Source organism: Euphorbia lathyris, chromosome 8, assembly GCF_963576675.1.
Source record: "Euphorbia lathyris chromosome 8, ddEupLath1.1, whole genome shotgun sequence".
In the NCBI taxonomy this organism is placed as follows: domain Eukaryota; kingdom Viridiplantae; phylum Streptophyta; class Magnoliopsida; order Malpighiales; family Euphorbiaceae; genus Euphorbia; species Euphorbia lathyris.
The window spans coordinates 10,853,183-10,861,928 of record NC_088917.1 but is presented as its reverse complement, the minus strand read 5'-3'; the positions used below and the strand labels follow the sequence as shown (position 1 = coordinate 10,861,928).

The 8,746-nt window shown below is 35.4% G+C and overlaps 1 non-coding gene across 1 annotated transcript; it reads right to left on the bottom strand.

Moving 5' to 3' along the window:
* Positions 1 to 595: 595 nt before the first annotated feature.
* On the bottom strand, positions 596 to 702 carry LOC136205003 (small nucleolar RNA R71). The gene has a single exon (XR_010675811.1). It is a non-coding gene; the product is annotated as a small nucleolar RNA R71 (small nucleolar RNA).
* Between the last annotated feature and the right edge of the window lie 8,044 nt (positions 703 to 8,746).

The following is an 8,746-nucleotide window of genomic DNA, read 5'->3' as shown; positions in this document are numbered from 1 at the left end:
TGTGAATTTCATTGATAATCAAATCTCCAAGTTATCTTTGAAAAAACTTGAATTTTTTATCTCCAAACATCTAATTGCAAACGTTAAATAACAACGAGGATTTAGTCCTAGTGACCATCCTCAATAAATAATAAAACTATAAATATAAATAAAAATGAATAAATACATATATTATAAACCAAGGTTCGAAATAACATGAAAAACATAAATTACCGAGCCAGAAGTTATGGCCACACTTATGGATTACGCTAGGCCAGGAGTGGCCGGTGTAACAAACAGTATAGTTAGACCCCAAATCAATGCAAATCAATTTGAAATTAAGCCTGCGTTGCTTATTATGTTGCAAAATAATGTAACGTTTTACGGGTTACCTAGCGAAAATCCTAACACCCATTTGACAAATTTCTTGGAAATTTGTGACACTTTTAAAATACCAAATGTGACTGCGGAAGCGATCAATCTTTGCCTTTTTCCTTTTACTTTGAAGGATCGAGCCAAAGAGTGGTTGACTTCTATGCCAGCCGCATCAATTGAGACTTGGGAGCAATTAGCCCAAGCATTTTTATCAAAATTTTTCCTTTTAGCAAAAACCGCAAGAGTCATTAAAGAGTTAACATCTTTTTCTCAAAATGATAATGAAACTCTTTATGAGGCTTGGGAACGTTTTAAAGAACTTCAACGTTTATGCCCACACCACCAATTGCCCGCTGAACTTTTAATGCAAACATTTTATAATGGACTAAATCCTACAACTAGAGGTTCATTGGATGCTATGTCTGGAGGGTTATTCATGAAGAAAACATCTGCCCAAGCAAGAGAACTTTTGGAGGAAATGGCAATCAACAGCAGTATGTGGCCCGCGGAGCGTGGACACCTACCATCAGCGAAACCATCATCCTCAACTACATCATCAGTTAAAGGTATAGTGAATCTTGATCCAGTAGCGATGTTGCAAGCCCAATTTTCTGCCTTGTCGCACAAAATTGATAGGTTTATGGCACCGTGTGATCCTAATGGTCAACCAATCCAAACGGATGTGGATTACGAAGGTATGAGTGAAATTGAACAGGTAAACTTTGTCCAAGGGCAAAACCAAACTAATAACCCTTATTCCAATACATAAAATCCTGGATGGAGAAATCATCCTAACTTTAACTGGAGAGATAATAACAATAATAATGTTAATGCTAATCAAAATCGTACTACTAATTATCAAAATCAATCAAGAGATACGATTAGCACTTTATCTTCTAAAATCGACAAATTCATTAATGCGATGAGCGGAAAAATAAGTAATCACGACGATGGTTTTAAACGGATCGAGAATAAATTCGATCAGCTTATTAAAAACCAATCATCTAGCATCCATAATTTGGAGATTCAAATTGGACAACTCGCTAAATCAATTACATCCCGCAAAGAGGGAAGTCTTCCAAGCCATACAGAAGAAAATCCGAAAGAGCATGTTAAGGCTATCACTCTTCGTTCAGGGAAAAATTACTTAGGCCCGGAAATGCCCGGAAATTCGACTTTACCTGGAACTGATTTACCAAAACCCAAAGAAGATACATTAAAACAAAAAGATGCACCGATTGACTTTGGTACAAATAATTTTGTACCCAAACCACCTTTTCCACACAAAGTCCGCAACAAGGACTATGATAAACAACTTTTAACATTTTTAGACAAACTTAAGAATTTGCATATTAATTTAATGTTTATGGATGCAATTACGCAAATTCCCAACTATGGAAAATTCCTCAAAGATTTAATTTCAAAGAAAATCAGTTGGGAAGGAATTTCATCCATTTCACTTACTGAAGATTGCAGTTCGATTGTGTCAAGCAATTTGCCCACAAAACTCAAAGATCCCGGATGTTTTACCATTCCGTGTAAATTGGGAGATATAGAATTCCCAAGTTGTCTTTGTGATTTAGGAGCAAGCATTAACTTGATGCCATTATCTATATTCAATAAGTTAGGCTTAGAAGAAGACATCAAACGTACCAATATGGTTTTGCAATTAGCAGATCAAACCACTAAAAGACCATACGGTATAATTGAGGATGTTTTAGTTAAAGTTGACAAATTTATGTTTCCTACCGATTTCGTTATTTTAGATTTTGCTTATGATGTAAATTGTCCGCTAATCTTTGGTAGACCGTTCATGAACACGGGACGTGCTCTAGTTGACGTGTCGGAAGGGAAAGTAGTTTTACGAATAGGAGATGATAAGATTGAGTTTGATATGAATCAAGCGATGAAATATCCTATGGAGGATTTCGCTTGTATGAAACTTGATTTAATTGAAGAATGTGTAAATGACATTGTTCAGAAAGAAGAAATAATAGAACCTATAATGAGTGAGGAACTAGAAGATAAGGACCCAGAACCTTTGATTCGAGAAGATGGACCAGTTCCGCCTTCAATTGTAGTTCCACCTAAATTAGAACTTAAGGAATTACCAGGTCATTTGAGGTACGCTTTCTTAGGCGAAGGCGATTCTCTACCTATAATTATCTCTAACAAGTTGACACAAGTTCAAGAAGAGAAATTGAAAGAAGTTGTTAGAAGTAGGATAGGAAGTATGGGTTGGCAAATTTCTGACTTAAAAGGTATTAATCCAAGTATTGTAATGCATAGAATTCACTTAGAAGAAGATAAGCCACCTAAAGCGGATAGGCAAAGACGCCTAAATCCGAATATGAAAGAAGTAGTAAAAAATGAGATTACTAAACTTCTGGACAATGGAATCATCTACCCTATCTCGGATAGTGAATGGGTTAGTCCAATCCATTGTGTACCTAAAAAGGGAGGCATAACAGTTGTAAGGAATGAAGAAGGAGAATTAATACCTACGCGAACCACCACTGGTTGGAGGGTTTGTATAGATTATAGAAATTTAAATAAAGCAACTAGGAAAGATCATTTTCCTCTTCCTTTCATTGATCAAATGATCGAAAGGATAGCTGGTCATGCTTTCTACTGTTTTCTTGACGGTTACTCTGGATTCTTTCAAATATACATTTACCCGGATGACCAAGATAAAACAACCTTCACATGCCCTTACGGAACATTTGCATATAGAAGAATGCCATTTGGTCTGTGTAACGCACCTGCAACATTTCAACGTTGTATGATTGCGATTTTTAATGATTTCATTGAATATATCATGGAAGTTTTTATGGACGATTTTTCAGTTTATGGAGATTCTTTTGATTCATGCCTAGAAAACTTGGATAAAGTTTTGTCTAGGTGTGAAGAAACAAATTTGGTATTAAACTGGGAAAAATGTCACTTCATGGTTGACGAAGGAATTGTTTTAGGTCACAAAATCTCTGAAAAAGGATTAGAAGTAGATAGAGCAAAAACCTCAGTAATAGAGAAATTACCCCCTCCAACTACTGTTAAGGGAGTAAGATCATTCTTAGGACATGCTGGTTTTTACAGAAGATTTATTAAGAATTTTTCTGTAATTTCCAAACCACTTACTAATTTACTCATGAAAGATTAAACCTTTGATTTTAATGAAGAATGCGTTAAAGCTTTCGAAACATTGAAAACTGCTTTAGTTAGTGCACCTGTTATTGCTAAACCCGATTGGGATTTACCATTTGAAATTATGTGTGATGCAAGTGACTTAGCTGTCGGATGTGTTTTAGGTCAAAGGAAGGATAAGAAACTTCATGTCATTTATTATGCAAGTCACACACTGTCTGGTGCACAATTAAACTACACCACAACAGAAAAAGAAATGTTAGCCGTAGTTTTTGCATGTGACAAGTTTAGGTCATATTTATTAGGTTCGAAAGTTATTATTTATACTGATCATGCAGCATTAAGATATTTATTTGCTAAAAAGGATGCAAAACCACGTCTAAGTAGATGGGTTTTATTATTGCAAGAATTTGATATAGAAATTAAAGACAAAAAGGGAGTTGAAAACCTTGTCGCCGATCATCTATCGAGACTTGAAGATGAAAACGGTCCTATAGGTGAAACTATCGGTATACGAGATGATTTCCCTGATGAACATCTCTATCAAATGAAAAGTTTCATATCACCTTGGTATGCAGATATTGCTAATTACCTCGCAGCCAATATTGTTCCGGAAGGATTAAATTCCCACCAAAGGAAGAAATTTTTCTTCGATATTAAACAATACTTTTGGGAAGATCCTTTTCTGTTCAAAACTTGTGGTGACGGGATAATTAGGAGATGCGTTGGTGAAAATGAATTTGAATCCATAATGTCAGAATGTCATTCTAGCTCTTATGGAGGACATAATGGAGTTAACAAGACAGCAGCTAGAATATTTGAAAGTGGTTTCTTTTGGCCTACGATGTTTAAGGATGTCCGTTCATTTATTACTCGTTGTGATAAGTGCCAAAGAACAGGAAATCTAGGAAGGAAAGATGAGATGCCCCTCACAACCGTATTAGAAGTTGAAGTCTTCGATATGTGGGGAATAGATTTCATGGGACCTTTTCCCCCTTCCAATGGTAAAACTTACATATTAGTTGCCGTTGATTATGTTTCAAAGTGGGTTGAAGCAGTTGCAACCCCGACGAGCGATTCTAAGGTTGTCGTTAATTTTCTTGACGACATATTTTGTAGATTTGGTTGTCCTAGAGTTATCGTTAGTGATGGCAGTACTCATTTTATAAACAAGAGTTTTGAAACGCTTATGAAAAAATATGGAGTACGCCGCCGTGTATCAACGCCATACCATCCTCAGTCAAATGGTCAGGCGGAGATATCAAATAGAGAACTCAAATGGATTCTTGAGAAAATTGTTTCATCCTCTAGAAAAGATTGGTCTTCTAAACTTAATAATGCGTTATGGGCATACCGTACTGCATTTAAAACACCAATAGGAATGACTCCGTACCGTTTGGTGTATGGTAAGGCATGTCATTTGCCAGTCGAATTAGAACATAAAGCCTATTGGGCTATTAGAGAACTAAACTTTGACTTACATCAAGCAGGTAAGAAACGTTTGCTCAATTTAAATGAGTTAGATGAGTTACGTCATCTATCTTACGAAAATGCAAAAATTTATAAAGAAAAAGTGAAAAAATGGCATGATGCCAAAATTAAAATCAAACACTTTAATGTTGGTGATAAAGTGTTGTTATTTAATTCACGACTTCGTTTATTTCCAGGAAAACTTAAGTCCAGATGGTTAGGACCATATTTAGTCGTCAAAACGTTCGATTATGGTTCTTTGGAACTGGAAGGTCCTAACGGAGTTCGATTCAAAGTTAATGGTAATCGATGTAAAATCTATTACGAAAATATTTCACAAATAGGAATTGAGTTCGTAACAAGATTATCTGACATATGAATTACTCAGTTTATTTTACACAGTTTATTTTATTTTATTGTTTTTATGATTTTGTTTATTTTATTTTATTTTATTATTATTTTATTTTAATTTCAAAATGCCATTTTTATGATTAGATGACTTTATGTTATGATTTAAATACATAAAATATTTATATTTCATGATTTTAGATTTAATTTTTAGGAAATTAGGATGATTTTGTAGTTTAATGCAATTCTCTGCCGAGAATTGGAAATTCCCTACCGAGAATACTCTTTTTCAGAATTGTCTAAGTAGATTCGGATTTCTCTGTTCATGCCGAGAATTTTTAAATTCTCTACCGTGAATCAGAAGGTTGCTTTAATGCCTGATTTTCGTAAGAAAATCAGCGTGTCGCGACCACGGCTTTGCCATTCGTGGTCGCTACACGTGTATTTCCTGCACTATCAGGCCTGAAACACTCTCACCCTTTCGACAAACCTCTTGGAAATTGAAACATTAAGTTTCTTCATTACCCGAAAGGTACAATTTATACCTTTTCATAATTAAAACAACACCTCTTTTCATCCTAAACTCTTATAAATTAACCCTAAAGGTCTCAGGTTCTGGTACAATTCTTTTTCATCTTTGTCAGAACTCTGATTTTTGTTCGCAAAACACCGTTCTTTGCTAAAGTTACACTAAATTTTCACTATGCCTATCAAATAAAAATCACATAGGCACAATGATGCCTCAATCAACAAACGCCCAGACTTATCCAAGCGATATGGGGCGCCTTTTCCTATCTTCAACCACGATGAAGGTAGGCGTTATTGGAGTCTCCATTACACATTCTTCACCGGAATGTTGTATATGGATGAATTCCTTAACAACCAATTAGGCATTACTGATGACATGAGCCGCTATATGGAGCGCCTAGGGTGGACAAAATTCTCCCAAATGCGATTTCCAATAATAGGCGACTGGATACTCGAATTCTTCTGTACCGTGCGTTTTACTAATAAACGACGAGTATGTCTCAGTTTTCATCGAGAAGGCGAAATCTTCACTTTCGGCTATCCCGAGTTGCATGCTTGGTTTGGTTTTCCCCCGAGGGATACAATCAAACGTCATCCTGGACGAGACATAACATCCTCGGACATTTGGAGAATGCTTACAGGATTTTGGCGATTCAATTCAAAACTCGCCTATAATCACTCTTTTCGCTCCAACTCCATGCTGTATTTACATAAATTTCTGTGTCACAGTTTATTCGGGCGCACATTCAGTAGTGTGGTCCGTGACACAAATTTGTATGTTCTGGGAGATATATTTCAGGGTAATGTAGTGGATTCTTCCAAAATTCTGATGGAAGGTCTTGTCGCCGCTTCTCGATCTAAAGATAAGAAGATTGGGTTCGGCAATATAATCTGTGGAATAATTCTCGGTTCAAAGGGTACTATTGATGTTCCCTGGAGTGATGATGAATTCTTCCCGACAATTGACTATGAATTTCTCGAGCGCGAAGGACTTGTGAAACGTGTCTTTCGAGCATGGCCTCAATTTTTGTCTGCACCGGAACGTGAAACTTTCGTGTAGTTTCAAGTTGATCGTATTAAGGCCAGAAATATCCTGTTAGATAGGGATGAATATGTAGAATAGTTTCTTTTTTTTTGTATATATTTTGTTTTGTTTTGATTATTAGTTTGTTTTCATTATTTTGTACATATGTTTATATAATAAGAATCTTATTTAGTTTAATTCTTAATTTTTATCTATTTGATCCATTATATATACTTAGCATATTTCATATGGGTACATTCTAATTTTTCATAATCAAATTAAGATAAAAAGGATTCACATGAATTCATATGGTTTTCTATTTTTCCACACGTATATTCACGTTTAATTCTATTTGTAACTCAATTTATTTTTAATGAATTAAGTTTACATTTAATCAATTCAATTCATGTATTAAATATGTATTAACATGCACTTATTATGCATTTAATATGGTTCTCTTAACTTATATGCATAAATGCACATTTAAGTTTCATTAATTCTTCATAATAAATTTATTTTAATTCAATTTATTAAGGTAAAACCTTTGGTTTTCCTTGCAATTAATGTCATTTATTTAAAGTTTTTAGTACAGGAACAATTAATATTAAGTTCAGGAACCATTTCAACAAAAATAATGCACAAACCAAGTCAAAAGGAACCAAAATTGGCCATTTCAACCAATTCTCTACCGAGAATTAAGAAATTCTCGGTATGAGCAGCAAGTTTGGACCGATTTCAGGGCAAAAAAAATTGCCTAAAAGTCGCGTGTCGCGGCTATGCCATTCGCGGTCGCGACACGCGTAAAAATTGCCCTATTAAATCCGATTTTGCCACCACTTTTGCCTATTCCTATTCCTATTCTACCTATTCACCTACCTATACAACCTTATATAAACCTACCTCTTACACAAACCTCACATCACCTCTATTTTTACCCAATCCCTTACTCTAAACTCTTCCCCAAAATCTACTTTTTATCTTCCCAATTTATTCACTACAATTTCTATCATATTTCCTATTTTCAATCACTTCCATTTCACAACCCCAAACTCATCTTCAAGCTTTGGTCTTTCTTTTCACTTCTTCTTCTTCTTCTTTTTGATACCTTAAGCCCCTAAACACCATCACCATGGTTAGGACAAAGCGTGTTGGTAACAAACCCGCCGTTACGGAAGCTAATCGCCTCCGGGTTCAATGCGGAGCTTATTTTGACATCTATTCGGAGGAAGAAGCCGCTCGTTTCAAACATTTTTCACAAGCCGACCGCCAATTTGTAGATATTCACTTCTTAGACTTCCATTCGGTAAGAGTATTAAATTTCTCTACTAGAATTGATGCCTTTATTGAAGCTTTGGGTTGGCAAGAGTTCGTTAATATGCGTTTCCCGCGTATTAATGAGTATGTTGTGGAATTTTTGGTCACTTTGTCCATGAACAAGAAGAAAACTTCAATTTCTTTTAGGAATAATGGTATACCTTATACCATTGATTATGAAGCAATGGGAAACATGTTTGGCTTCCCTACTTCTGATTTTTACGATAAGCCTAAGGATTTTGATAATGATGCTGTTTGGCAAACTCTCTCGGATCAAGATTATTTTAATTCCAAAAACACTTCAAGCAAGTTGATTAGGGACAATTGTGTGTTCTTCTTTCATAAATATTTAAGTTTCTCCTTGTTTGGTCGTGTTGAGAGTTCAAAGGTCCAAGTTCGGGATTTGTATGTTTTGGATAGTTTGCTTAAAGGTTTGAGGATTGATAGTATTGGTATCATGTTTGACAATTTGTTCCGTGCTTCGAGGGCTAGTACAATTCAAATCCCTCTTTGTAATTTTATCACCGGTCTTGTGTTGGGAGCACGGGGTGAATTGGCCGACTA